The 27,640-nt window shown below is 48.6% G+C and overlaps 1 pseudogene; it reads right to left on the bottom strand.

The window, feature by feature from the left end:
• Positions 1-27,640, bottom strand: part of LOC132085208 (zinc finger protein 850-like) — a 418,453-nt pseudogene that overhangs the window by 247,785 nt on the left and 143,028 nt on the right.

Below are 27,640 nucleotides of genomic sequence, written 5' to 3'. Positions count from 1 at the left end.
GGACAGTGACAAGTCAGAAGGGGCTGCTTTGAGCCAAGCCTGGGCCATTCCCCGCAGACTGTCCCTGTAGCCTTGTTCCTGCTCTGGTAAAACCTTCACCCATGTCCCAGCCTGAGCTCCAGTTGTTCTGGCTGAGTTTGCCGGGAGCAGCCAGGCCTGTGCTTAGGGGCTCTCAAGGAGCCATCCCTGCCCTGGTCCCCTGGATTTGTGGCCATGGGGCAGAAGGACAAGGCTGAATATTCAGGATTTGACAGGGGAATCACTTCTAATGCAGACAGGCTCGCTAGCATCTGCATTCACGGTCCCATAAGACATGAATAGCAGGACGTTTTTTTAGGAATTGTCTTCCTCCCCACCCTTCATTCCTGGCTCTCTGACGTCAGAAATCCCCAGCATTTCTGCTGCACTCAGAGGTTGCCACTGAGAGATGGGAGAGCCAAAGGATTCCCTGTGGCTGAGGGAAGGTGAGGGGCTGGATGGGCTTGTTCCCACCTGCTCTGGCTTTGCACCTTAGGCTGCAATCAGAGCACAATCACACTCCTGGGTCACCCTGGGATAAACCAGACCCTGCCCAGAGCAGAGGGATCCCTGAATATCTCACCCTCTCTCAAGGTCTCTGGGCAAGGTCTCAGCACCCCCTTGTGCCAAGGACACTCACGGCTCCCTGGGCAAACCCAGCAGCATTTCCTCAGCTCTGGCATCTCTGCCCTTCCCTGCAGGACATTCAGGGAACTCCCAGAGGCTCTGGCACAGATTTGCACCAGGAGGGCAGCTCAGAGCTTGGAGGGGCACAGCAAGGAGATCCCTGACTGTGCCCATGATGAGATCTCAGGGAGGGGGCTCAGCTCATTCCCCTTTCCCATGCACTGCTTTGCCCACAGCCCCACAGGTGCCAGGAAAGCTTGGACACCCCATTCCCATGGACAGCCCTGCCTGGCAGGAATGCCAAGGGCAGAGCCTGACTCAGCTGCTGCAAAAGCCAGAGCCTTCCTGAGAGCAGCAGATAACAGTGACAATATCAGGGCAGGGCAGAACCACGAGAAGATGTTGTGGTGCTGTGCCTGAGAGAGCAGGGCAGAGACAGCCGGGCACTCAGGACAGTGTTCCCATGCCCAGCTGTGCCCAGCACCTCCCACACACCAACAGTGCCCTCATCCTGCCCCCAGCACTGCTCTCTTCAGCCCCTTCTCCTTCCCTGAGCATCTCCCTGGGCCTGGACATTCCCCCCTGAGAGGAGCCTTGTCCATGCCAGCACTCACAGAGCCCATCCCAGCCTGTGTGCCCTGGCTGGGGCCCTACAGAAACCTGCCCGTGTGCAGGGCCCTGGCTGGGGCAGGCTCTGTGTGCAGCTGGGCAAGGGCAGCTCAGGAGAGCCCTGCTGGGCCCTGCAAAGGTGATGCTGCTGCTGTCCAGGGCTGAGGAGTGGCTGAGGGCCCTTTGGGAGGCTCCCAGCAGAGAGACTGACCACCCAAAGTTACAGATCTGGAGTCCCTGTAAATGTTCAAACATTCCTTTGATGATCCTGTGTGTCCCTTTCAACTCAGAATGTTCTGGGATTCTGGGATTACAATTCCTCTTCTGCTTCTCTCACCCCCCTGTTGTCTGTAATCCAAAGACAAAAAAAAAAAAAACCCTTGCAACAATGTTAGAACAGTAAAGTAAAAACCAGACATTAATTGGAAACTTCCAGGTGTCCCAGTGGGGATTTAGCACATCCTGGCCCCTGATTTCAGCAATTTATTAAGGTTGATTAATTAGGATATTTAACAGGAACATCCAATAGCAGATTCAGTTGCCCTGGTTACACATCCCTGGGTCAACCCATTGGAGGAGGTCCAAAGGCTTCTTTGCCTTCCCTGTTTATTATGACTGCTCATATTCTGGTCAGAAACCAGAATGTTCTTCTTGTAGGTCCTATTCCTGATAATAAGACTATAAAGTGTTTCAGGAATGTATTTAGACAGTTAGCTTATTGTTCTAAAATCTAAGAGAAAGGTTGACAAATACTAAAGTTAATTAAAGATTATAGTTATGGAAGAATTAAAGGTTATAGTTCTAGAAGTATATAATAGTAATTTGACCTAATTAAGAGTTTAATAGAGTTAGGGAAATATTATAGTTTTATAACTATATAATAGTAATTTGCAGAGCTACAAAGAGATTAAAAATGTATAAAAACAAAAATCTTTATGTCATCACCCTAACCTTCCCACTCTACTCCAAGCAGGAAATTGAAAACACTCTCATGAAAGCTCCTGATCTTTCCAGCAATCCCATGCTTACCTTCTTTGGGAAGTGTCCTCCGGAGCTGTGCCCAGGCTGGTCTAGAGCTGGGAGCAGCCCTGCCCCACCCAGCCCCTCTCAGCAGCAGCCCCTGCCCTGCTCAGGCTGGCTCCTTCCCCCCACAGCTTCTCCCCACTGCTGGGAGCAGCTCCCTGGTCCGGCTGAGAGCTGTCCCTGGCAGGCAGCAGAGTCCCTGCACCAGCACAGCGCCCTGGGCTGCAGGACCCTGCTCTGCAGGACAGCCCTGGGCACCCCTGGCTGCAGCCCCGGCTGCTCAGCCCTGCAGCAGAGCCTGGCAACAGGAGCTGCCCTGGGCTGTGCCTGGGCTGGGGCAGCAGGGAAAGCCAGCCCTGCCTTAGGGCCACAGCTCTGCCCTGCAGCAGCTCTGAGAGTCCTCCTGAAAGGTCCTAAAAGCTGTGGGATGTGCCAGCTCCAGGAGATCCCTGCAGGAACTGCAGCTTCTCTTCCCACAGCCAGGGAATGACAGTTTCAAACCTGGGATGATTTCTGCTCCAGTGAGCCCTGGGGTAGCTCTGCTCTGTGCTCCCAGCCCAGACTGAGTTTAACTCCTCTGTGCCTCTGTGCTGTGCCCAGGGTGGCTGCAGGCAGTGCCCCAGCCCTGCTGGGCTGTGCACGGGAGCTGCTCCTGGGCAGACATGTCTCTCTGCAGCACTGCCCTTGCCAGGATCTGTCTCTGAGCCGGGAGCCTCTCCGCAGGTTTTTCAAAGGACTTTGATTTGGCTTTTAACTTGGAGTCTCTGGGAGGTTTGTGCAATCATGGCCTCCAACTATCTGCTGTAATTAGTCCCTGGAGAGGCTTTGTCAGTAACAACACTCATTGGGGCTCATTAATACTTCAGGGTACTTTAGTTTTTTTAAGGTATTTGGTGTTTCCCTTTTGATACAGGCTCTGTGAGAGCTTTGTACAATCATGGCCCCAATTATCTGCTTTAACGAGTCCCTTGAGAGCTTTGTACTGACACCCAGTAGTGCTCATTAATACTTTGAGATACTCAAGGTTTTTAAGGTACTTTGGATTTTCCTTTCTACACTGAGTCTCTGAGAGTATTTCATGCCATCCTGGCCTCCAATACTCTCCTCCAAGGAGTCTATGAGGAGCCTGTGTTGGGGATGGACCTCAGAGGGACACATTCATGGCTCAAGACATTTTGGGGTTTTTGTCCGTCTTTGACTCCTGGAAAGGTTTGTGCAATCTCCTCTCAGGCCCTGAGGTTTCAGGGCTCAGCTCCAAATGCACCATGGGGCTCATTATGATCAAGTACATCCTGACAAACTGTGGTTTTGCTTTGATTTCCCTCTACTGTAGTGCAGTTCACTAGGAAGTTCTTTTTCTATTGTTACAGAGAAATATTTCAAATAGCTTCCAATAAATCCATATTCCTGTTTTAAGGGTGTATGGTTCTCTTTAGAGAAGAAATGATAGCAGCATTCTGTGACTGATAGACCCAGGGGCTTTCCTAAGGAGGTCTGTCCTGGTTAGAGAAGCTGTGTCTTGAGATCTGACCCAGTGTGGAGAGCCTTGCTCCACATTTCCAAACCCCATCCTGTCTCTCCTCACTCACCTGGGGTCAGCTTATCTTGGAGAACTTGCTGCACTCAGGCAGAGTGGGGTTTTTCTTCTTTTATTTTAGTAATCTAAAACTCCTAAGCTCCCTGTTGAAAACAGACATCCTTCTCAAGTGTGTGCCAAGCCCAAGCTGCCACCAAGACCAGTCCAGACCTTCCCTGGGCCAGCTGTGAGGATGTGTGGAGGCCCAGAGCCCTGCCATCAGAGTCTCAATCCCCTAGACATAGAGGACCTGTTCCAGATAAGAGGAATAGGCTTTCAGGTTAGGGTGAGACGCTTTCTTCTCCCATAGATCTTTGCAGGCACATGATTTATGGAATGGTATGTTACCCCATTGGTCCATTGGCCTAATTATCCTCGTTAAACTCCTATTGCCCACGTTTGTTTAGCCCTAGAATGTTCTTCTCTCTCTGTCCCTCCATTGGCCCTAGTTTGCTGCATTCCTCCACTTTTGTTTCCTTATTGGCTGACCTGAGATCTGACCCCTCCTCTGCACCATTTTCCCCCATATCCATTGGACCCTGACCCTCAGCTCCACCCTCACTACCCCATATGACTTTGTTCCTTCAGCCTGCACCCTGTCTTCATCCCTGGACCCTGTTCAGCTGTGTACCCTGTTCCTGTACCAATAAACCCAGTTTGCAGGAGATCATATGAAAACCCATCCTGCCTGTTCTGTCAGCTTACTAAGGTAGAGGTGAGCTTTGGGCTCATGAGTGCTGGATGCTACAAGGGCCTCAGCAGAGCAATAATGCTACACATGGCACCTGAATAGGGACCTGATTTGTTAAGGTCCCCGGTAGCATCTCCAGCAGTGATCCTGCCAGCCAGATGTCACTGGAAGCTGTACCCCTTCAGGTCAACCACAACGCTGAAATGAGACTTGAGTTTTATTGAATCTCACTGAAGAAGAAGTCAACAATCCCCTCAACATCTATGGGACCAGCTTTGCTGACAGCCCCACAGGCCCCACTTTGGCTGAAGATTGTGCCTGTGAGACTGAGAGTGAGTGACTGAGTTGCAGAGAGCTCCCAGGGGTTTGGGCTTTTGATTTTCCGTTCCTGTGGATGGGCATTTCCTCTTTCATTGGGTGCAGCTATGGAAAATAATCAGTTCCAAGCTGCAAAGGATGTTTTTGTTAAGTTTTGGAGAGTTTTAAATTTAGAGGGGAGTTAATTTTCTGAGGGGAGTTTAAAAGGTATTGTTCATGGTTATTTGAGGAGTTTCCTGATATCTCTGTTGATTCTATCTATCAGTTACTGTTTTGGGATGCTGTTGGGAAAAAGCTTTATATTTTACAAACACAAGGGGTTTTAAAAGTTGGGAAATTGTATCTGTTGTTTCATTCAATTTATGGGATCATGTAACGAGTTCATGGTTCCAACCCATTGTCCTGGTTTATTCAATCCTCCCACCACGTTCCCGAACCCATGTTCCCTGAGAACAGGACGGGAGATGGAGCCCGCCCTTTGGCACAGACAAGCCATCTGCTACCTGTCATCTCCCCTCCTTTTCTGTCCTCTCCTCAGGCTGGTAGTGTTAGCGTTCAAAAACACATAATCACGGAGCGATTATATGCGGTGCTTTTTATTAAGAGCTCTGGGAATCGGGGTATATTCAACCCAAATCTGACTCCGACCATACATCCGAAATGATCATGTTTTATACTCTATCGTTACATAATTTTCATGTTAATTATTAAACTTATATTGTTATATTGTATACATAAATTTAGCCCCTCTCTGAATTTCCAACATAGTTTCTCACTATTCTTCTTATGGTTATATAATAATTACATTTAATTACTAAACAATCATCACATCTAACGATTATATAATTTATCATACTGCTTACGCAGGTGCAGTTGGTCTGGGAAAGCAAAAAGCCTAACATTTTAGATTCTATCTTTAACTTTTTCCAGGGTTCCACTATCAGTAGTGGCCATGCTGCCCTGACATTCCTTCATCTCCTGATCCTAATCCCCCTTCCTATAAATCACAAGATGGCAATGCTCCTGTTTGAGAGACCAGCATTTTAGATTCCCTTCGGCCTTCATCCCCATTTCCTGCCTTTGCTCCACGTACCTCCCCTGTGACAGGCCCCACCTTGATGTTGAGTTCCGACCCTGGAACTGGACATGGGGCCAACTGGAAGGAAGCCATTTTGGCTACCAAAGGCCTTCAACACAAGGTGTTGCCAGTTGGCTGAATGCCCTACGCCCCTCCCAGCAGACCTGCTTCCTCAGCAGAGGAAGAGAGCGATAGCTTATCTGAGAGTGAGGATGAGCCCAAGCATTCTTGGCAGAGGATGCAGAGAAAAGCTGCAAAGAAGGGGGACTGGGAGGTGGTAACCAAGATTCAGGTGGCACCTGTGCAGTATAAGCAGGGGCCAAAACCTAAATCTATTCCCTATAGATTCCCATTTAGGTTTTGGCCCCTGCTTATACTGCACAGGTGCCATCTGAATCTTGGATTCTCTACCTCCATAGGGAAATTAAGGACTTAGTTAAGGCTGCAAAGGGCTATTGGAGGAGTTCTCCCTTTTTTAAGAATTTGCTGGATGCACCATTTACTGCCCACACGATGGTACCATAAATTAATAGAGTGTATAAAAATTTTATTGTCACCTGCTGAGTTTATTTTGTGGAAACAAATTTGGATAAATAAATTTAATGAATTACCAAAAGGTTTATGTTGAGGAAGAACGGTGACAACACCTCACATTGGACTGCATTACTAGGGAAGGAGACTATACTAGACTGCAATATCAGGTTGAAGTCCTCCCCTGGTCAATACTGGAAGATCACAAAGGTGCTGCATGGTCTACCCTCCTCCACCTGACACTTCTACATCCCACATTGACTTCACTGACATTTGCCAGGGCCTGGATGAGAGCTATATCAAGTTTGTCGATCACCTTATTAAAGTGCTGGAAAAACAGGTAGACGATGAAAAGGTCTGGGATTATCTTATTAGCAAATTAGCTTTCTGTAATGCCAGTATTGACTGCAGAAAGGTTCTGGACACCCTCCGCCTTGTCCATGAGCCGACCATCGCTCAGATGGTTGATGCTTGCATTTGTCAAGCGGTCTCAGACTGTGACTCCAGCCTAGCCAAGGCCACCGGCCAGGGTGCAATGGAAGCGCTGGTTGCAGCAAATGTGCTTCTCCACAATACAAAATGTAATAAAGGCAGTGGAAACTGTTATAACTGCGAGAAAACTGGACATATAGCAAAAGACTGTAAATACAAGACTAACAACCATTCTCATTTTTCACCCAGCCCTCAGTCCCAGAGCCATTGCCCAAATTGTTCCTGAAGCCAACAGCACTACCAGACCTCGGGAAACTGCCAGCAGAGCTCAAAATGACCTCAAATATGAAGTTATTCCATCCCACCCTTCCATCAGTGATAGATGTCCTAGGTTACAATGTAAAGATGTATTCTATTCCAATCCTCAAGAGCTGTTGAAAGCAGGAAGGGCATTGTTTTTTCCTTATCTCCTGTAAATGGGCTGATCAATGCCTTGCCACATGACTCAGAGATAACTCCCTCTGGGAGCCATTTCTGCACCCACCCCATGCCTTATAGAATGATTTTAGCTCATTGGGAGATGCTTCGCCCAGTGGGGAGGAGTTAAGCATCCCCAGCTGAATATAATCTGGGGTTTGGGACAGCACAAGCTGCCTTTCCACTGGATTTCCCAGGGAACAGCTGCCATTTCCATTGGATCTTCAGAGGAAAACTACACCCTACTACAGGATCATTGCTCCAACATAACCACATCTGGCATTCCAGGAGGACTGCAGCCACCATTCCAACTGGACTGCTAACAACACCCTGACCAACAGGGTGTCAAGTTGTATTCTGACTTTGTCAATGTTTTTTCTTTTGTATTATTGAATGCATTTTGGGTTTTTTTTTTTCTTTTCCTAATAAATTGTAAGTCTGACTTGGAGTCGCTCACTGGTTTTGCTTTCAAACCAGAAAAAATGGAAAAGTCTGAGCAGATTTCCTGAACAACAAACCCCACTCAGGAGCCACCTGCTCAGTCCAGGCTGCCTGGAATGGTGTCACATTTCTCCAAGGGACTTTGTGAGCAGAAATGATCTCTGGGAGCAGAATTCTGTGAGTCTTGCAGCTGAATTCTCCGTCCCTATCCTTTCCCTGGATCTCTGTTGCAGATGGAGGCTGCTGGTGCCACCCTCACCATTAACATCTCTCTCTTGAATGCAAACAGATGTTCCCAGGACCATTTTGACACTAAGAGGGTGATATGGAAGCAAGGAGTCAATGTGACCCTGGGGTCCCATGGAACCAATGGGCCATGGTGACACAGCAGGGCCATGTGGATTCAGTGGTCCATTGTGACACTGTGGATCCATGGAGACACTCCCGGAACCTCATGGAACCAAGGAGTCCTTGGTGACCCAGCAGGGCTGCATGGAGTCAATGGTCCATGGTGACACTGCCCCTCCAAGGAGGCCATTGTGACACTGTGGAAGCTCATGGAGCGAGGGAGGCCATTGTGACACCGAAGAACTTCATGGCACTAAATATTCATGGTCACACATCAGGGCATCATGGGAACCAAGGAACCTCTGTTGGCAGTATGGACACTCAAGGAACCAGGGGCTGTTGTGGCACTGCAGAACCAACAGAGCTGCTGGACCTTGTTCCCTGGCACTGCACAGCTCCTTGGGAGGCACGGCAGGAGCAGCACCCTGGGAGCCTTGGGAATGTCCCTCTGGGATCCATGGCACATACTCCCAGGGGCTGGAATTCCAGTTCCCAGCCAGGAAAAGATGTTCCTGCCCTCAAAGGCAAAGACCTTAAGAAGGAGCCAAAAGCCAAGTGCAGCAAGATCCTACAATGACATTTCACTGCCAGCCTTCAGAACTTTACCCATGGCTGCTGTAGCTCCTGCACTGGGAATTAAATCAGGGCAGGATCTTTGGTGGGAGCTGCCCTGGCTCAAGGGAGACACTGAGAGAGAAACAGAGCAGGCAAAGTGAGGCAGGAGAGAAAGGAGGACACCAATACAATCAGCTGAGAAGATGGCACTCTAAAAACAGAACTGGAACTGATGGAAAATGAATGGGACAGAAATCAATAGTTCTGAAAGTTTTAATTACTATCAAAATAGATCACACACACCCAGACCTACACAATCCTGATCCCACACTCTCAAATTTTGATCTCACTTCTCCCAATCTCCTTCCAACACTATCTCACCCTGGAGATTGTGGAATCAAATAGATATGGCATGGGACTGAGTTTTTCTGAGGTGGGAACAAGGCAATTTGACAAGGATTGAGCCATTTTGGGGTAAAATTGAGGTGTTTTCAGTGGGATTGAATAATTTTGAGGTGACAGACCAATTCATCTTGAATTCTGGAGTGCAAGGATATGGAGAATACTTCCTGAAATCCCGCAAGAACACACAAATCTTCCAGAATATGTTCCCAAACCATAAATTCCACCTCAAACACCTGTTAAATAGTAGGATTTTAGATATTCTTGATCAATTACTTTCTTTTTTGTCATATTTCAGGTGTTTTTAAGTGATAAAGAAAAATCAGAAGAAAATTAGGGCCAAACCAAAAGGATAACCAGCCAGGTGTCCTCCCAACATGGATCACAGGAAATGTGGGTCACCAGGGCTCTGACCAATGTGGATCCTCCCATGGGGGATGAAGCTAGAGCGGTGCACGAAGCTCTTCGGCAGTTGGAGCACTTGCAGGGCTTCCCTTACCGGGGCCTCCGTTAGTGTCTAGTCAAGTGAGAGCTGCCGAAGAAACTCTTCCCACACTGGGGACACTCGTAGGGCCTCTCCCCAGTGTGGATGCGCCGGTGGGTGACGGGGATGGAGTTGCCCTTGAAGCCCTTCCCACAGTCAGGGCAGCAGAAGGGCCTCTCCTCAGTGTGAATCCACTGGTGGCCGAGGAGATTGGAGCTGGTCTGAAACCTCTTGTGACACTCGGGACACTCATAGGGCCTCTCCTCAGTGTGGATTATTTGGTGGATGACCAGCTGGGACCTACGACTGAAGCTCTTCTCACATTCCCCAAACTTGTAGGGCATTCCCTGGTGTGGATCCTCTGGTGGCAACTAAGGCTGAAGCTCCAGCTGAAGCTCATCTCACATTCCCCACACTCACAGGGCCTCTCCCCAGTGTGGATGTGCTGGTGCCTGATGAGGTGGAGGTTTTGCTAGATACCCTTCCCACAGTCAGGGCAGTGGAAGGGCCTCTCTTCTGTGTGAATATGCTGGTGGCTGAGGAGATGGGACCTGATGTGAAAACTCTTCTGACACTGGGGACACTCATAGGGCCTGTCCCCAGTGTGGATGCATTGGTGGGTCATGAGGGTGGATCTCTAGCTGAAGCTCTTCCCACATTCCCCATACTCATAGGCCCAATCCCTGGTGTGGATCCTCTGGTGGCTGATCAGGGTGCTGCTCTGCCTGAAGTTCTTCCCACACTCCAAGTACTTGTAGGGCTTCTCCCCATCATGAAGCTGCTCATGGACCACCAGCTCCAAACTCTGTCTGAAGCTCTGTCTACCTTGCTGGCTCAGGGTGGGTCTTTCCTCCTCAGACCACCCTGGGCTGGCTTTGAAGCCCATCCTCCTGCAGGATCTCTGGGGATTTTCCTCCCCATTGGAATTCTGCACTGTGGAGTCACTCAAAACGACCTCTTCAATGAGGTTCTGCCATGGAGAATTTTCCTCCACTGTCTCTGAGCTTTGGCTTAAGCTCTGTCCACCTTCCTGGCACAGGGTGGGTCTTTCCTCCTCAGAGCACCCTGGACTGGGTTTGCAGCCCCTCCTCCTGTTCTACCTCAGAGGCTATTCCTCCCTGTTGGATTCCAGACCATGGAGCTGCTCAAAATGGCCTTTTCTACCATGTCCTGCCATAGGGATTTATCCTCCCTCCTCAGCTCCTTGTCTGGGGGAGAAAGCACAAGGAGAGGATGTGATTTCCCTCCGTGCCACAGGGAAGGAGAAGGAGATCCCCTCAATGCATCCCCGGGACAAGAACAGGACAGCGTTGGCACCGGGGTTGTCCTGCAGCCAGGGGCCATGCTGGGCTGGGAGATGGAGTGGGAGAGAAGGGGAAAGGGAACTGACTTTCTCCTCACCTGCTTGGGTGTCCTGGGGGATCCTCATTTGTTGGAAAAGAAATGAAATTTAGCAAAATGTTTAATTATAGTGAGTTGTGTGTGAACTGTTTTGTTAAAAAGTAGTTTTGTAGCCGTTGAAAGTGTGTTGGGTTTTGTGTGTAACCTAGCAGGTAGTCTTAGGGATTTAATAAATATTTAAACTAGTGCAGGAAAGTAAGAATGCTAACCTGTCTGGAGGCAGCATACAATGCTCTTAGAATAAGATAAGCAGAAGATTAATGATCTTGTTTGTGAACCAAGGAATGTATCACAAGGGGTCTGTGACTAGGCAAGGGGAACAGGGAACTGTTTCTTGGAGACTTTGTTGTGAATTGCATGTATAAGAGGGAAGCACCCATACGTGAATTTGGGGGCTCGGGTTTTAGGGAGGTGAGTCCCCCAGCTCCCCGGGCCCTTAATAAAGCACCCACAAAACTTATCCGAGTTTTGTGTCATTTATCAATCGGGCAACAATTTTCCTCACAGCCTTGTGTTCCATCTGGTGAAGGGTTGGGGATGGGAAAATCTGTTGTGGGAGGAAAACAAGGGATAAGCGCATTGAATTTTGTCCTGGTTTGAAGGCAAACCTGGGGGAGAGTCTAAACCAGAATTGCAATGATACAGAAACACTGCCTTAAACTGACAGAGTCAGGATATAATCTGACACCCTGTTAGTCAGGGTGGTGGCAGCAGTCCCAGTAAATGGTGGCTGCAGTCCTGTTGGAGTGATGAATGTGATTCTGTCAAAGCAGTGATCCTGTAGAAGGGTCTGGTCTTCCTCTGAAGGTCCAGTGGTGGTTCTGGAGCTCTTGTCCTCTGAGAATCCAGTAGGCAAGGTGCTGCTGGTGTAGCAAGGCTCAGCTTATATCCAGGTAGGAATGCTTGGATCCTCCCCCTGGGAAGAGCATCCCACAATGGGATAATGGAATTTTATCAGTCCTGCAGTGACACTCAATGGCCCATTAGCAGAAGATATCTCCCCTGTGGGGTGTTATCAGGGGTGAGTCATGGAAGAGATAAAGAACAATGCCCCACCTGTTTATAGCAGTTGATGAAGATGGTGATTGAAAACATGCGTTTGGTTACATCTTCCATTGCAACCTGAAACAGTGGGGTAATCCCTGCTCAGGGGGTGAACACCACCCCCCTTACCCAAACTGGCTCAGGTGTAAAACCCCCACCCCGGGAAGGCCACACACACAGGGGACAATGTCACACTTGGCCCTGCTCCAGGGGAGGTCTCTGTCCCTGTCACTCCCTTGCTCTCCCCCCCTTTTCTCTTTCCATCTCTCTCTCTCTCTACCTCACATTTAGTGTTCAATAAAATCCACTTTGGATTTGGTCTCATTAGCACATTAATTGGGGCAGAGGCATCTTTCTAAGAATTTTCTTAACCCAATTGCGACATTATTTTGGCACAGTGAATTCAGGGCACTGTTGTCTGACCCCAAGTACCTTTGACAACAGCATGGTTCCCTCCTTTGAGGAGGTTGTGCTTCTTTCTGGAGGAACTCTTGGAAACTTTGACGCAGCTTCCTCAGAGAGACTTATGGGAGAAATGATGAGGAAAATGGCTGTTGTGGCTGGCCAGTCTAAAGAAAATATTTTGTTGTCTTTCCTTGAAAAGTTTACTAAAATCACTGCAGAAAAGGGATCATGTGATACGAGCGAGACTGACAGGGTTCATTCACCCCAAGGTGAGAAACACAAGGGGCTGCTGGAAGTCCCACAGGAAGCCCTGCTCAAGTAGCTAAATTCCCAAATAACTCCTGAGTTCATGCCCTTGGAGGCTTTGCCAAATGTGAGAGTCATTATACTCTTCGCCCCTGTCACCTTTGTGACAGCTACACAGAACTTCTCCTTCTTTTTAATAATCTGTATTGGGCCAAATTTGCACTTTTCTTTAATTGGAACCTGCAAGAAGCTGAGTTGGAGCTGTGCTAGAATTGATCTGACTTGTAATTGACACAGAATTGCTTCTATTTTCAGTGTAATCATGTTTGGGATTTGTTTGCATTGTCATCATGTGACTTGTGGGAAAATCAAATATTCATCAAGTGATTTATGCAGAGTAAAGCTTGATTGCTGCCAAATTTATTTTGCCCAGTTCCCAGGGGATTCTCAAGGGTCTCTCTGCCTCTCGCACTGGGAGATGCTTGTGAAGAGTTTGGGGGGGTTGTCCCTGTCACTCCAGGCCATTCCCCACGGGGTCTCCATTATTCTCACCCCTGGGAATGCCTGGGGGATCTCCCTCCCTCTCACCCCTGTGCCAGGGGGTGCTCAGAGCAGTCTCTGTCCCTCTCAGCACAGGGGATGCTCAGATGTCTCTGTCCCCTCACCCTGGGGGATGCTCGGGGGGTCTCCATCCCTCTGGCCTCAGGCAATGCCTGTGCAGGGCTGGGCACCAGGGGCTCTGTGTCCCTCTCACCGCTGAGGGTGCTCGGGCCTGGGGGGGCTCTCTGACCTTCTCACACCTGGGGAGACCGGGGGGGTCTCTGTCCCTCTCAGCCCTGCTGTGACCCCACCCAAACATCATCGGGCTCAGAGGGACAGAGACACCCCCAAACCCCCAGAAGGGCTGAACCTGGGATTTGGTTTGGGGCTGAGGGTTTAGGAAGGGGCTGGAATTGGGGCTGGGGTTGGAGTTGGGGCTGAGATTTGGATTAGAGCTGGGATTGAGGTTAAGGCAAGACATGGGATTGGCTTTAGGGCTGGGGTTGGGATTGGGTCTGGGGCTAGACAAGTCTGGCACTGGAATGAGATTAAATACAGAACTGTGAGTGTGTCTAAACATGGAGTGAGATTGAGACCAGGGTCAGGGTCAGGTTTGGGACTGAGATCACCCAGAGTGGGACAGGGGAGATGTCACTGCAGGATGTCCCTGGCATCGTCCCAGCCCTCCTCAAGCAACTCCAAACATGGCAGGCATTTGGGTGCTCCACGATCCAGGTGCTCCCACGCTGCCCCTCAATACCAGGCAAGCATTCCCTGAGGGCAGCCCTGACTGTGACCCTTGGGGCTCTGGGATCAGCCCTCACATCCCTGTGGGAGCAGCTGCAGATGGGACGAGAGATTTCCCCCCCTCTTACCTGTGGGAGAATGAAGCCCAGCTTCCCTTTTCTTCTGATGCCTCCTCCTCTCCTCAGCTGAGGGTGTCAAACTTCCCAGGAGCAGGAAAATCCCCATTCTCTGTTTGCTTGTGGCTGCAGCTTGGAACATCCACCCAGAACAAAGAAATTTCTAACAGCCCTGCTGAATGTCACCAGGGGGAGGTTTGTGACAAAGGGAGGAAATTGTATTTTGATAGTAAAGAAAGTTACAAAATTCTTTCTTTCTTTCTTTCTTTCTTTCTTTCTTTCTTTCTTTCTTTCTTTCTTTCTTTCTTTCTTTCTTTCTTTCTTTCTTTCTTTCTTTCTTTCTTTCTTTCTTTCTTTCTTTCTTTCTTTCTTTCTTTCTTTCTTTCTTTCTTTCTTTCTTTCTTTCTTTTCTTTCTTTCTTTCTTTCTTTCTTTCTTTCTTTCTTCTTCTTTCTTTCTTTCTTTCTTTTCTTTCTTTCTTTCTTTCTTTCTTTCTTTCTTTCTTTCTTTCTTTCTTTCTTTCTTTCTTTCTTTCTTTTCTTTCTTTCTTTCTTTCTTTCTTTCTTTCTTTCTTTCTTTCTTTCTTTCTTTCTTTCTTTCTTTCTTTCTTTCTTTCTTTCTTTCTTTCTTTCTTTCTTTCTTTCTTTCTTTCTTTCTTTCTCTTTCTTCTTTCTTTCTTTCTTTCTTTCTTTCTCTTTCTTTCTTTCTTTCTTTCTTTCTTTCTTTCTTTCTTTCTTTCTTCTTTCTTTCTTTCTTTCTTCTTTCTTTCCTTTCTTTCTTTCTTTCTTTCTTTTCTTTCTTTCTTTCTTTCTTCTTTCTTTCTTTCTTTCTTTCTTTCTTTCTTCTTTCTTTCTTTCTTTCTTTTCTTTCTTTCTTTCTTTCTTTCTTTCTTTCTTTCTTTCTTTCTTTCTTTCTTTCTTTCTTCTTTCTTTCTTTCTTTCTTTCTTTCTTCTTTCTTTCTTCTTTCTTTCTTTCTTCTTTCTTTCTTTTCTTTCTTTCTTCTTTCTTTCTTTCTTTCTTTCTTTCTTTCTTTCTTTCTTTCTTCTTCTTTCTTCTTCTTTCTTTCTTTTCTTTCTTTCTTTCTTTCCTTTCTTTCTTTCTTTCTTTCTTTCTTTCTTTCTTTCCCATTCATTTTCCACCAGTTCCAGTTTGTTTTTTCAGACTGCCACCTTCTCAGATGATTGTGTTTGTGCCCTCCTTTCTCTCCTGCCTCTCTTTGCTTGCTCTGTTTCTCTCTCAGTGCCTCTCTTGAGCCAGGGCAACTGCCACCAAAGACCCTGCCCAGATGTAATTCCCACTCCAGGAGCTACAACAGCCATGGGTGAGGTTCTGAAGGCTGGCAGTGAAATGTCACTGTAGGATTTTGCTCCACTTGGCTTTTGGGTCCTTCTTGAGAGCTTTTCCTTTGAGGGCAGGAACATCTTCTCCTGGCTGGGAACTGAATTACAGCCCCTGGGAGCAAGTGCCATGGATCCCAGAGGGGCATTCCTAGGGCTCCCAGGAAACGGGGAAAGGGAATGAGGATTTTCCTGCTTCTCGTGAGTTTGACATCCTTGCCCAAGGAGAGGGCAAGGCACCAGAAGAAAAGGGCAGCTGGGCTTCTTTCCGGAAAGAGGGGGGGAAATCTCTCGTCCTGTCTGCTGCTGCTCCACAGGGATGTGAGGGCTGATCCCAGAGCCCCAAGGGTCACAGTCAGGGGCTGCCCTCAGGGAATGCTTGCCTGGTACTGAGGGGCAGCGAGGGGAGAACCTGGATCATGGAGCACTCAGCTGCCCCCCATGTTTGGAGGTGCCTGAGGAGGGCTGGGACGATGCCAGGGACATCCTGCAGTGACATCCCCCCTGTCCCACTCTGGGTGATCTCAGTCCCAAACCTGACCCTGACCCTGGTCTCAATCTCACTCCATGTTTAGATACACTCACAGTTCTGTATTTATTCTCATCCCAGTGCCAGACTTGTCTAGCCCCAGACTCAATCCCAACCTAAAGCCCTAAAGCCAATCCCATGTCTCACCTTAACCCTCAATCCCAGCTCTAATCCAAACCTCAACCCAAAATCCAACCCCCAGCTCCAATTCCCGTCCCTTCCTAAATCTTCAGCCCCAAACCAAATCCCAGGTTCAGCCCTTCTGGGAATTTGGGGGTGTCTCTGTCCTTCTGAGCCCGATGATGTTTGGGTGGGGGTCACAGCAGGGCTGAGAGGGACAGAGACCCCCCCGGTCTCCCCAGGTGTGAGAAGGTCAGACAGCCCCCCCAGGCCCGAGCACCCTCAGCAGTGAGAGGGACACAGAGCCCCTGGTGCCCAGCCCTGCACAGGCATTGCCTGAGGCCAGAGGGATGGAGACCCCCCGAGCATCCCCCAGGGTGAGGGGACAGAGACATCTGAGCATCCCCTGTGCTGAGAGGGACAGAGACTGCTCTGAGCACCCCCTGGCACAGGGGTGAGAGGGAGGGAGACCCCCCAGGCATTCCCCAGGGGTGAGAATGATGGAGACTCCCGGAGGAATGGCCTGGAGTGACAGGGACAGGGACAACCCCTGGAGAACGGCCTGGGGTGACAGGGACAGGAAACCCCCCCCCAAACCCCTCCCAAGCAACCCCAAGTGCGAGAGGCACAGAGACCCCTTGAGAATCCTCTGGGCACTGGACAAAATAAACTTGGCAGAAATCAAACTTGACTATGCAAAATCACTTTGAAGAATATTTGCTCTTCCCAAAAGTAACTTGGGATGAAAGTGCAAACAAATCCCAAACATGAATAAACTGACAATCCAAGCAGTGATGTGGCAATTCCAATATTCATTGCTTCCTGCACTGCTCCAGCTCAGCTGCTGGCCAGTTCTGATAACAGGGAAGTGGAAATCTGCCCAATACAGATTATTAAAAGGAAGGGAAAGCTCTGTGTAGCAGTCACAAAGGTGACAGGGATAAAAAAGGAAAAATTATTCTCACATTTGGTAAAGCCCCCAAGCCTGAGAATTTAGGACTTATTCAGAAATTTATCTACTTGAGCTGTGCTTCTTCTGGGACTTTTAGCTGCCTTGTGTTCCTCATCATGGGGTGAATGAACCTTTCAGTCTCACTGGTAACATTTGCTCCATTTCCTCCAGTGATTTTAACAACTTTATAAGGAAAGACAACAAATTATTTTCTTTACACTGGCCACCCATAAAAGCCATTTTCCTCATCATTTCTCCCATAGAGAAAAAAAGCTTTTATAAGCTCCATAAGCTCCCCAGGAGGAAGGAGGGACTGTGTCCAAGTTTGCAAGAGTTCTTCCAGAAATAACCACAACCTCCTGAGTGGAGGGAATCATGCTGTTGTGAAAGGCACTTGGGGTCAGACAACAGTGCCCTGAACCCACTGTGCATAAATATTATGGCAATTTGATTAAGAAAATTACTAGAGAGATGCCTCTGGCCCAATTAAGGTGCTAACGTGACCAGATCCGAAGTGGATTTTATTGAACAGTAAATGTGAGGTAGAGAGGTGAAAAGAAAGAGAAAAAAATGAGTGACAAGGGACAGAGACCTCCCCTGGAGCAGGGCCAAGTGTGACATTGTCCCCTGTGTGTGTGGCCTTCCCAGGGTGGGGGTTTTACACCTGAGCCAGTTTGGGTAAGGAGGGTGGTGTTCACCCCCTGAGCAGGGATTACCCCACTGTTTCAGGTTGCCATGCAAGATGTAACCAATTGCATGTTTTCAATCCCCATCTTCATTAACTGCTATAAACAGGTGGGGCAGTGTTCTTTATCTCTTCCATGACTCACCCGTGATAACACCCTCCAGGGGAGATATCTTCTGCTAATGGGCCATTGAGTGTCACTGCAGGACTGATAAAATTCCATTATCCCATTGTGGGATGCTCTTCCCAGGGGGAGGATCGAAGCATTCCTACCTGTCTCTGTGTGTGTCTGTGTCTGTGTGTGTGTCTGCGTGTCTGTGTGTGTCTGTGTGTCTCTGTGTGTGTGTGTCTGTCTGTGTGTCTGTGTCTGTGTGTCTGTTTGTGTGTCTGTGTCTGTGTCTGTGTGTCTGTCTGTGTGTGTCTGTGTGTCTGTGTCTGTGTTTATGTGTCTGTGTGTCTGTCTGTGTCTCTGTGTCTGTGTCCGTGTGTGTGTGTGTTTGTGGTGTTTGTGTGTGTGTGTCTGTGTGTGTCTGTGTCTGTGTGTTTGTGTCTGTGTCTGTGTGTCTGTGTGTCTGTGTGTGTGTCTATGTGTGTGTGCTGGTGCTCTTGTGGCTCCCTCCTGTTACCACAAAACACTCTGAGGGAAAGTTGATTGCACCACCACAGACCACAACAGTGCCCCTTGGAACCAAGAGGCCATTGTGACACTGTGGAACCAAGGAGAGCATTGCCGTACTACCAGATCTCATGGAACCAAGGATCCATTGTGACACTGCAGGGCCTTGGGGGACCAAGGGTCATTGTGACACTGCAAGGCCCAAGGATCCAAGGGACTTTGTAACATCAAGGGGTCCCATGGAACCAAGAAGACATTGTGACACAGAGAGGCCTCATGGAACCATGGTGACACCAAGTTGTCGGGAGTGTTGATCTGCTGGAGGGTAGGGTAGGAGGGCTCTGCACAGGTCCCTGTACAGGCTGGATCTAGGGCCCAAATACAGCAAGGTGAAGTTTAACAAGTCTAAGTGCCGGGTCCTGCATTTTGGCCACAACAAGCCCTGAAGCAATACAGGCTGGGGACAGAGTGGCTAGAGAGCAGCCAGGCAGAAAGGGACCTGCAGAGACTGATGGACAGCAGGCTGGACATGAGGCAGCAGTGTGCCTGGGTGGCCAAGAAGGCCAATGGCTCCTGGCCTGGATTAGGAATGGTGTGGCCAATAGGAGGAGGGCAGTGATTCTTTCCCTGTGCTGAGCACTGGTTAGGCAGCACCTCGAGTCGAGTACTGCATCCTCAATTTCTGGGCCTCATGGGTGGGCAACAGGAAGAAATTCGTAGCAGAAAAGATTAAAGAAAGCAAAGGTAAAGTCAAGGAAATGCTGAGGGCAGTTTGGGGGTGGCTGCCAGGCAGCCCTGGCTCTGAGCAACAGCATCTGCAGTGGGACAGGAAACTCCCAGCTGGTGGGAACAAATTTTCTGTCTGACTGCAAGGCCAGAACAAAGCTGAGTGGTTTCCCTGGTGTCCCCCAGCGCTTGCTGGCCCCAGGGGCTGATGGTATTTGTGCTCTCTCAGGTTCATGTCCCCACACCAACAGCATGAGGGTGCTGCCCCTGCTGTGTGCAATGCAAACAGGGGCTGCTGAGCCAGTGCTGCCGTGTCTGTGCCTGCAAGGATGGGGCACCTGTGTGAGCTGGGGGAGAGGCCAGGGCTGCAGAGGGGGGATGTTGTTGGCAGCTCCATGAGGACGCTCTGGGACGCTGCCCTGGGCTGTGCAGCGCACTGGGGATGGATCAGCCCCTGCTCTGCTGCTCCTTCCCGTCTCCCCCAGGGCCCTTGCAGAGCCCCAGCCATGCTGTTTGCCCCCAGCCTGCCCACGGCCAGCCTGGGGCTGCTCATGGGGGTTTTCTGTGCTGAGCATTGGCCTGGCCGTGTTCTGGAGAGAGCCTGGGCAAGGAGCCTGGAGCCCCCAGGCCCTGGCCTGAGGCGTCAGCGCTGCCCCAGCAGTGCCCATGGCCTGTCTCTGCTGCAGCCCCGGCACTGCCACCCCCAGGGCTGTGCCCAGCCCCGAGAGCACTCAGGCCCTACAGCAACACCAGGGCCACCAGGGCAGTGGGGCAGGGCCACAGCAGCAGCACTGGCAACACCAAGTGCTGCTGCTGCTGGGCACAGCTGCTGGGCCAGCGCTGATCTGCCCCCAGCTCTGCACACAGACATTGCTGCTGCAGCTCCAGAGAAGGTAACAAATGGGCATGTCTGCAGAAAACTCTGCTAGGAGATCCTTTAGTTCCTTTAAAGTCACCAAGAATGCAGCCCCTCATTGACAAAGTCTGTGGCCAAAGGGAAGGTGGAGAGAATCAAAATGAGAAATGGCACAAACATTGGCCTATCTTTGTGGAGAAGATTAAGAAACTAAAACACAGACAAAAATTTTCAAAATGAAAACAACAAGAATTATCAAAGATAACTTTTATTACAAGTGATTTGTAGAAATTGGCCGGCAGTTTAATGTTTCTGATACCATCCAATCATCAGTCTCCTCACTGCAGCACTGAGCTCCTTGTTCCTCAGGCTGTAGATGAGGGGGTTCAGGGCTGGAGGCACCACTGAGTACAGAACTGACAGGGCCATGTCCAGAGGTGGGGAGGACATGGAGGGAGGCTTCAGGTGGGCAAATATGGCAGTGCTGACAAACAGGGAGACGACAGCCAGGTGAGGGAGGCAGGTGGAAAAGGCTTTGTGCCGTCCCCGCTCAGAGGGGATCCTCAGCACAGCCCTGAAGATCTGCACATAGGAGAAAACAATGAACACAAAACAGCCAAATGATAAACAGACAGCAATGAGCCAAATTTCCTTGAGGTTGGAGTGTGAGCAGGAGAGCTTCAGGATCTGGGCGATTTCGCAGAAGAACTGGCCTGGGGCATTGCCGTGGCACAGGGGCAGGGAAAATGTATTGGCCGTGTGCATGAGAGCAGTGAGAAAGCCACTGGCCCAGGCAGCTCCTGCCATGTGGGCACAAGCTCTGCTGCCCAGGAGGGTCCCATAGTGCAGGGGTTTGCAGATGGACACGTAGCAGTTGTAACACATGACAGTACGGAGGGAAAGCTCTGCTACAATAAAAAACAGAAAGAAAAAGCTGAGCAGCCCATCCTGTGTAGGAGATGTTGCTGGTGTCCCAGAGGGAATTGTGCACGGCTTTGGGAACAGTGATGCAGATGGAGCCCAGGTCACTGAGGGCCAGGTTGAGCAGGAAGAAGAACATGGGCGTGTGAAGGTGGTGGCCGCAGGCTACGGCGCTGATGATGAGGCCGTTGCCCAGGAGGGCAGCCAGGGAGATGCCCAGCAAGAGGCAGAAGTGCAGGAGCTGCAGGTGCCGCGTGTCTGCCAATGCCAGCAGCAGGAGGTGCCTGATGGAGCTGCTGTTGGACATTTGAGCTTGTCATGGGGATCTGTAAGAAAAGTAATCACGGAATACTTGAGTTTGGAGCAAATATTCCAGCACAGCCTGGGGGCAGTTTCCCCCCACTGCCTGCCCAGGGCTCTGCTGCCTGGAGCTGTCCCTGCCAGCAGCTGCTTCCCTGTGCCCAGGGCTGGTCCTTGCCAGTGCTGCCAGAGCCCAGCCCAGCCCTGGGGGCTCAGCTCTGCCCTGCAGACCCCTCCCAGCTCAGGCACTGCCCAGGGGCAGCTCTGGCTCTGCAGGCTCTGATAGCAACACAGCAACCCTGAGGAGGCTGGAAAAGTGACACTGATGCTGCCTTTAAGTTGCCCTATGCTAATTTCTCTAACTGCCTGGATACATAAGATTGGAGAAAAATAAAAGTTTTTTTTCTCAACCTGAAAAGAGAGATAAATATCTATGTGCAATTTCCTATCCAGGCAACCCAGAGCAGTAGATCAAAAAAGCAGGATTTTCCCATTTATGCAGGCCCTGACTCTCTGTGCTCCCTGTATAATCTACTTGGAAATATTCTGCAGTTTAATGCCATGCTGGGAGCAATCCTGAACAATGCAGCATCCTTACCACACAAGGAGAACACTTCCAAGTCTTACCAGCTGTCTCCTCCCACCCAGATCTTGTTCCCCAGTGCTGGCAGCAGCTGCCAGGGCTGGCTGAGAGCGTTCCCTGGCAGGCAGCAAAGTCCCTGCCCCAGCACAGCGCCCTGGGCTGCAGGACCCTGCTCTGCAGGACAGCCCTGGGCACCCCTGGCTGCTCTGCACAAGAGACAGAGAATGTACTCACAGGGTCTGTAGGCATTGGGGTGTTCCAACTTTAGGAGATGGCTCCAGGAGCTGCAGCTGCATTGTCCTGCAGCCAGAGGTTCCTGTGTCAAGGGCTGGCAGTGATTCTGCCCCAGGCACTTCTCAGCACCTTCCCAGCCCTGACTGATTGAAGCTCTCTGTGCCTCTGTTCTGTGCTTGGGGTGGCTGCAGGCAGTGCCCCAGCCCTGCTGGGCTCGGAGAAAAGCTGCTCATTAAGAGAAATGTGCTTTTGAAGCTCTTCTTGGTTACCAGGAGCTGCCTCTGTGCCAGGAGCCCAGCCCAGCTCAGCAGCACAGACACAGCACAAGGACTTTAATGAGCCTCTGGGCTTTGTGCTGAGGCCCTGAACATCAGTCCCTGAGAGGGAGCTGAAGAAACCTCTCCAGAACTCCAAGTCAGAATCCAACTCCAAAGTTTCTTGGACTTTTAATGGGTGCCACTGAGGGACACAACTGAGAAAGTGTCCCCAGGCCCCAGATAGAGCAGAGAACTGGAGGCAGTGATGACAGGTGGGGACAAAGAGAAGCCAAGTCTTGGTGCCCTGGGGCACAGCAGGGTCTGTGCCACCAAGGGCTGGGAGGAGACACCTTGTCATGAGGGACTGGGGCCTCCTGGCACAGCCCCAGCCAGGCTGGGCACTGTCAGCCCCTTGTCCTGCCCTCAGCATCCCCCCCTAGCCCACATGCCAGTGGCCTCAAGGATCTGCTGGAAGGAGTCCCTGGGGAGCCTTTCTCAGGAATGGCCCTGGGGGCTCCTTAATGCTCCCTTCAGGGACTGCAGGTTTTTCAAAGGACTTTGGGTTTGACTTTTGCCTTGGAGTGTCTGAGAGGTTTGTGCAATCCTGGCCTCCAATTATCTGCTGTAATTAGTCCCTGGAGAGGCTTTGTCAATAACAACACTCACTGGGGCTCATTAATGGTTCAGAGTACTTCAGTTATTTTAAGCTACTTGGTGTTTCCTTTTTGATACAGACTCTCTGAGATGTTTCTGCAATTATGGCCCCAATTATCTGCTTTAACGAGTCCCTTGAGAGCTTTGTACTGACACTCAGTAGTGCTCATTAATACTTGGAGTTACTCAAGGTTTTTAAGGTACTTTGGAATTTCCTTTCTACACTGAGTCTCTCAGAAGTTTTTTGCCATCCTGGTCTCCAGTTCTCTCCTCCCAGGAGTCCATGAGGAGCCTGTGTTGGAGATCGACCTCAGTGAGACCCATTGGTGCCTTGAGACACTTTGGGGTTTTCCACTGACTTTGACTCCTGGAAAGATTTGTGCAGTTTCCCGTCAGGCCCAGGGTTCATGAGCTCAGCTCCAAATGCACAACAGGGCTCATTAGGATCAAGCAAGTCCTGACAAACCCTGGCTCTGCCTTGATTTTCCTGTGGTCTAGTTAAGTTCAGCAGGAAGTTTTCTTTTTGCAGTTATGAAGAAATATTTCAATGAGCTTCTAAGAAATATGTATTCCTTTTTTAAAGAGTGTATTTTATTACTGTTCTCTTTAGAGAAGAGGTGATTGCAGCATTCTGTGATTGATATTGATCCAGGGTCTCTCCTAAGGAGGTCTGGCAAGGTCAGTGAAGTTGTACCTTGGAGCTCAACCAGTATGGACAACCTTGGCCCACATTCCCCAGCCCCATGTGAGAAGCTATTTTCACTTTCAAAAATGTAAATGCTTTATTAAGACCTTATCAAAATACAACAGAAGACTGAATAAAGAAAAGAATACAGCACCAAGAGCAAAGAATTCAGTCACTGTGTGCTCATCTGCAAAATGGGTGTTCTGTCTTTTATACCTCTGGCCCCTCCCAAAATCTTGTCAATCGACTCCTTCTTCACTGTCCAGTGGTGGAGATCACTGTCTTACACCTTGATTGGAGGTCAGGTGCTGCCATAGTAACAAGCTGACCCTCCCAAATGCCCTGACTATTGAGGCCATCCTGTGATAACAATGCAAGGGGGAGGGGAAGGATAACTATACATCTACAAAATGATCCTTAACATATATTTAATATTCCCCCCTTAATCGTGAGAGCCAACCATAGAATTGCTCATCTATAACAAGCCTCCCTTTTCTTTTTTATAAGTCATTTTGCTTGAACAATTAAGTAAAAAAATTTATCTCTCTCTTGAATGAGTCATACCAGCATCTGTTGATGTGGGCAAGGACAGTGGGAATGGGAGAAAAAAATCTCAGGATTTCCTTAGACACACTTATTTGGAATGGACAAAAGGGCATCCAAGAGGTCCAGTATGGCTTTGAGTCCCATCTACCGTGCCTATGTGGCTGCTATCCATAGTTGGTGTATCTTAGGGGTGAGAACAGAGGCCAACTCGGTCCTGCCCTCCAGTCCCTGCTGAATTAAAAGACAACTGAGCAATGATAGAGGTCTGGTATGGCCTTTTGTCCTTACCTTACCATGCCTACAGGGTTGCTACCCGCAGCAGGGCTATGGAGCCTTCTTGGTAGCAAACAAAGGGGCCAACCTGGGCTTGCCCTCCTTCCTTTGTCTTATTTTCTAAAAGAAGCTGTCCCATTACCTTTTACTGTCCTTTTAGTGCTTCTCTGCTGGGATTCATAAAGTTAGAGGGTTTTGAGAAAATGGTTAAAAAGGATAGGCCCTTGAGAGAAGTTTTGTGAACATTGCTAATACAGCGAAAAATTTTCTAAGCAGTAGAGCAGACGTGACAAATAGCGCAGTAGACCTCTGTAGAACTGGCATTATAGATTGTAACAAGGTTATTTAATGTATATCTTTAGAAGGTTAGTATGAATGGATCTCTGTGCTTTTTCTCTTATGAATAAGTCATTGTGTTAACTACCATTATGTGTGTTTCATATGATTGGATAGAATTCTTGTCAATATGTTTTGCTCTATGTGTGATTGGCTGAAATCTAGGCTGAGATGGTTTTATGCTATGCTGTAATGTCACACCCCCTTGGCATTTCCTTTGGATCAGAGAGCTGTTAACATCCTGTCTCCATTGTCTAACAATGTGCTGAGACTAATGTGCTAAATAAATAGCTCACGACACTGGTTTGGATTTGCCCCGTCTCGGTTCGTTTGTAAATATCGGCCAGCAGCACTTCTCCTCAACAGATGCTGGTAATTCTCACCCATTAAAACTGGAAGTCAGTTCTCAAGCTGGTTGTTGAAAGCTTGACTCTACTTTTTGGGCATCTTCATGTTTTTCTGGTTGTCTCTCAGTCTCTGCTTGAGAGTCAATCTTGTTTCACCTGACCTGGATGTTATAGTCCATTCTTTGGGTTCTTCTATTGGGCCTTTGACTCTGTTGGCATGAGTCTATCCCCGCTCTGCAGTTCACACGGCTGATTTGGTGGTGAGCAGTACGTGAAAGGGACCTTCCCACTGAGGAGTTAGAGGCTAATCTCTCCATGACTTAATCATCACCCAATCCCCAGGATTAATATTATGGATTCTGAAATCCAGGGTGGTAGTCTGAGGAATTGCCCCTTTATGTCTTAGTCCGTCTAATGTTTGTGCTATGGATATAACTTATTTCTTGGCATTGGCTTCCCCTTCCTCATAGGTGGCAGCCTTCTGGGGTGAGGCCAGGAAGGGCAACCAAAGCATCATTTCATGGGGTGACACCCCCGGATCTGACTGGGGTTGGGTTCTAATTCTTAATAAGGCCAAAGGCAGACATTTTATCCATGACATTTGGGTTTCAATCATTAGCTTAACTAGAGCTCTTTTAAGACTTTGATTCATCCTCTCTACACAACCAGAACTCTGTGGATGCCATGGAGTGTGTAATTCCCATTTTACTCCCAGGCCTGAACAACTTTCTGCAATATTTTCAATGTGAAATGAGTTCCCCGGTTGGAATCAATCCTGTTTGCCATCCCACATCAGGGAATGATTGATTCTACGAGTGTTTTACTCACAACACTGGCATTGGCTTTCACAGTGAGTACCACCTCTACACAATGAGTCACGTGATCTACTATCACTGGTAAAAACTTCCACCATTGTACCTGGGGAAGCTCAGTAAAGTCTACTTGGATGTTTTGAAAGGGCCCTAAGTCTAGTTCTCACCCTGCCCTGGGTGTTTTCCTCATTATTTTCTTATTCACTTGTTCACATATCACACACCCTTCAGTTACTTGCTTAGCTATTCTGAAAATTCCTATGCATCCCCAGAAATTGATCACCTAGCACTTGTGTACCCCACTGTGTTGTTCCATGTATGCCTTCCAGCATTTTCTTGGCAGGGGGTTTATTCAACATTTGCCTCCCATCTGCTAATTTCCACTTCCCTTCATTATCTTTCTTGGCTCCCATTTTAAGGAGTTCTTCCTCTTCTGTCCCACCCACTACGGGGACTTTTTTCATTTCTTTCATGGATGTTAATACTATTATTAGTTTTTCTGTCTCTGATTCAGTTGCATTTTTAGCTTCTAAATCGGCTAAATTGTTCCCTTGTGCCCCTTTTTTATGTCCTTCAACATATCCCACCACTAGTTTCTCTGGCAATTGTAAGCTTTCTAACTCTTCTAAGACAAAATTTTCGTGAATCAGTCCCTTTCCTTTTGAATTTAATAGCCCCCTCTCTTCCCAGATTTTTCCAAAGTTATGCACTATTCCAAAAGTGTATTTTGAGTCTGTATATATTGTTCTCCATTTCCATGCTAATATTTCCAGAGCTCACTTTAGGGCATACAACTCACACGCTTGGGCTGACCAGTTGGAAGGTAACTTTCTCTTTTCTATGGCCACCAACCCTTCATGCACTATAGCATACCCTGATACCCTGTGCCCCTTTATTACCCGGGAAGATCCACTGATGTACAATTGTTTTCCACCTTGGAGTGGTTGATCTGTTAGGTCCTCTCTTCCTTCAGTTTGATAGTTTATAACCTCTAGGCAATTATGTATTAGTTCCTCATCTGGTTCTCCATCCAAAAACTGGGCAGGGTTGTGTTGGTTACACATGATTAACTCTAAACCATTATCTATTAAGATAGCTTCATACTTTACCACTTGGGAATCAGTGAGTCATTTCTCAGCCTTTTGGCTTAGGATACTCCTTAATGAGTTTGGGATATATATCTTCAATTTTCTCCCAAAGATAATTTTTTGCTTTATGCTATGCGTAGGTCAGTCACTGCCACAGTCTGAATGCAGGTTGGCCACCCTCAGCTGACAGGGTCTATAATTTTGATAAATTGGCCACTGGTTTCCTGGATTCTCCCCAGTCTTGTGCTAACACTCCATGTGCCACCCCTTTTTCTGTATCCACAAACAATAGAAGGGTTTGTCTAAGGCAGGAAGACTCCGTTCCAGTGCACTGACTGATTTTTCCTTTAAAGCTTCAAACTTTTGTTCATCATCTTTTGTCGATGGAAGGAGACCCAGACATCAATTTGATCATCACAGGCCCAATTTTATTGATCAGTACGGCGGGTTAAATACAGTTCATAATGAGCTTCATACATATTGCAAAAGTTGAGCTCAGGATTGGTCAGTTACATATCAGCACCTACGCCTACTTCTGCATTCCTATGGTTCTACTTTTGATACTTTTCACATATTCTCAGGATATATTCAGGACTAATCTCTACTCCCTCTCCTCATGTTGCAGCAAGATCACTGCTGACCTTTCCTTTCAGCTTGCTGACTGCTGACTTTCTT

The sequence above is a fragment of the Ammospiza nelsoni genome, chromosome 29 (assembly GCF_027579445.1).
Source record: "Ammospiza nelsoni isolate bAmmNel1 chromosome 29, bAmmNel1.pri, whole genome shotgun sequence".
NCBI classification, from domain to species: Eukaryota; Metazoa; Chordata; class Aves; order Passeriformes; family Passerellidae; genus Ammospiza; species Ammospiza nelsoni.
The sequence above is the reverse complement of the archived record's forward strand: the minus strand, read 5'-3'. Positions and strand labels throughout refer to the sequence as shown.